General features: G+C 39.0%; 1 protein-coding gene across 2 annotated transcripts in view; it reads right to left on the bottom strand.

Moving 5' to 3' along the window:
- Positions 1-3298, bottom strand: part of capn15 (calpain 15) — a 26564-nt gene that overhangs the window by 18417 nt on the left and 4849 nt on the right. The window lies entirely within an intron of this gene.

Here is a 3298-nt window from a genome sequence, read left to right as displayed (position 1 = left end):
CCCTTTGATGCATGACCCATGATATACTGAGTTAAAAAAGATGTTACTAAGTGTTTTTATGTGTTTTTAGACATAAAAATAAGAACTGATTTGGTTCTGTTTTTATACACCAAATTTTCTTTTTGAATGTTGACACAATTATTCTGCAGTTGCAAAGGCTGACCACTGTATGGCAGTGTTGGGTGATTCTCAGGCATCCACTGTAGAGGCTTATATGCAACACTGCCGTCAAAACCTATTCTTATCATGGAAAATGACATTTTCATAGCTGTCCACTGTAGTGATCGTCATGCATGAAAGGGTTAAATTCCAGGGTGTGTGGGTAAAAGGGGCGAGGGGAGGTGTGTAAAAACATTTCTGTCCCTAAGAGGGGGGCGGGGGGGCATGACAGAAAATAATTGACATACACTGATTTAGAGTGTCTGATGTACCTAATCCCCTAATGTACATGGTAATTTTTTTTGCTATAAGGGCAAGCATTCTTTATTTGTCACAGTCTGGCCATTCCGTTACATTATGTTTTATAAAATTAGAAAGGTGATGCTTAAGTCAAGCCTGAGGCCGTCGGTCTTTGCAAGATGGTAAAGAAAAGCGTTTAGTAATTCAACAACGGTACTCGATCGCCATCGGCTATCAGCCGACGTGCGAAGCTCAGGTATAGGTATTAGTATCAGGACTGAAAAAGTCAGATCGCCGTGTCCCTCATCATGACTAACAGTCGTCGTCAGAATAGTATATCATAGAAACACTAGCTCTGTGGCTTGTACTCTCTACGCTGTAACTCTAACTGCAGAGTAGCCTTGTGCCACCTGTTTTGCTACCGATGCTAACATGTGCCGCTGTTATTACATAAAAGAAGAATAAGAATAAAGCAGTCAATAAGAAAGGTGACTACAAACACCATGTAATTTATTTGTACAATGAGAACGGCTTTTATAAGCTTCTGCCAGGACAGAATATACGTACAGTCCCCTCCAAAAGTATTGGAACGGCAAGGTCAATTACTTTGTTTTTGTTGTATATTGAAGACATTTAGGTTTCAGATCAAAAGATGAATATGAGACAAAACTTCAGATGAGTTGTTTAACACATCTAGATGTCAATACCATGAAATAAAGGCTGGACTTCTGAAATCCAAATGTCTTCAGTATACAACGGAAACAAAGGAACTGACCTTGCCGTTCCAATACTTTTGGAGGGGACTGTAACTATCCATAAACAAAGAAGAACGGAACCATTATATGAAAAAAGGTGCAGCAAATTCACAAGTGTTTATTTCAGCCGAGAATCCCACCGCCCTGCTGTCACAGGTACACCAATTATACCTGCTGACGTGAAGTGAAAAGGACAGCTGTATTTCGACTGCTTTTTTTTTTTTTTCTAGGATCATAACAACAAAGTATAGTCCAGTAGCAATTGCTTTAACTTTAAGCAGAACCGCTACAATGTGTTGCTGGGTGCAAGGTATGCCTTCACAATGTTGGCCATGGGGACTACAGTTGGCAAAAGAGGAGAAAGAAATCTCAGACCAACCATTCTGCCAACCACTGATCTGCAAAGCTTGCGTCTTTGCAGTAGCATGTGTTCCCGAGTATAGACATATAAAAATGATGAGTTTCCCCTCCATCTCTAATTCTCCTGGTTGTTGTTGTGCACCGTGTTTTTTTGCGGATCTCCTTTAACATTAATTATGTATCGAGCTCTAACTAATGTACTGCCACCTTTCTCTGTTGAATAGCAGACCTACACGTACCACGCTGTGCACGCAGGTGAGTTGAGAACGCCCCTGGTGATGTCGAATTACTGCCCAGATAACGGCACCACTTGCTGCACAAATGCAGACACGACAGGTTTGTGTGTAGGTGATTGCGTGACATAAGACTCGAGGCTTCTTCACCTTGTCTTAACGCAGATACATTTTTTATAATACTACAGTATAAATAGTTTTAAAACCTCAATTCTTTAACAACGCCTCCGTAGGCCACCTCCGCAGAAGAACCATTAACCTTTGTGTTTGCGATAACCCTGTGAACGGCGTTATGCGACCAAGATTTACTAGGTTGGCCACGAATAACCACAACTCAAGTGACAGTTATTGGACTTTTTCCCGTCTGTCTGTAATATTCTAGTGGATGAAACAACTTGCAGGAAAAACATAAGCAGCAATGGCCACGTATCCACACAAACCATCAGAGACTGACACCGAATAAATAATGGCATCTATTGTGTGGAACTTTGATTTTTTTTTTTTTTTTCTGACAATTGGCCCTTTATTCCTGAAGAGATTCAACAAGAATTGAATCTCTAGAACAACACTAGAGGAGGTCCTTAATAACTACCCGTTTCAGTTTCAATACACATTGCTGTAAGCACAATAATTATGCAATAAAAAAAAACACTATGGCATTTACAACAAAATAGTTTTCAAGAATAGAATTAATAATGGGGAGAAATGTGAAAAGCTAGTGAGAGTGCTATGTAAGAAACAGGATTTCCAATCATTTACATTCACTTTAATTTTAGTTACTTGTTGTTGCTATTCATTTTCAACCTGTAAATGAAACCAACTTTTCTACCTTATTAGGTTTTAAGACTTCGGTGTGATTGTTGTGCTCGTTATTTTATGTACAAATCTAAAATATAAATCAAACATGCAAAAAAAAACAAACAAAAAACCCTTCTCTACCTCTCCTTGGAAAATTAAACAGAACTGACTTGAAAGTGCAGTTAATATCAGTGAAGCAGTACACCGACATGGACAGGTGACAGATGAGAGAACGCACCATTACACAACACGTGTACCTCCCTTTCCAAAGAACTATGATTGAAAGCAGCTGACAACAAGAGTTCACGGACAAAAAAAAAAAGACAAAGGCTAGATGCCAAAACTAACGCACTAAGAATTGGACAATCACCATATGCGTGAGTTGTCTGACCAAGCAATGCTAGCTCTACCTTAGCAGTACCTGTAGCCACTAGTGATGTTCGATACCACCAATTTCCTTTCCGATCCGATACCGAGTAAAATTCGGGCTGGTATCGCCGATACCGATATCGATACCAATATTTTATCATTTGTCTTTAAGACTAGCTGCCTCATTTACTATACAGTCAACACAACAATAGAAAAACCTGAGAACACAATCATATAAAATATGTCAAAACAATGTTTCAAACTCTGAAAATATGTTATTTGTAAAACAAAAATAAAAAATAAATAATCTGAGGAGCCATTTGGGACCCGAAAGAGTCGGATTTTTTCAGTGAACCGAGCCAAAAGAACCGGTTCTCTAAAAAA

The sequence above is a fragment of the Cynoglossus semilaevis genome, chromosome 8 (genome assembly GCF_000523025.1).
Source record: "Cynoglossus semilaevis isolate Cse_v1.0 chromosome 8, Cse_v1.0, whole genome shotgun sequence".
NCBI lineage: Eukaryota > Metazoa > Chordata > Actinopteri > Pleuronectiformes > Cynoglossidae > Cynoglossus > Cynoglossus semilaevis.
This window is presented reverse-complemented; position numbering and strand designations above follow the sequence as displayed.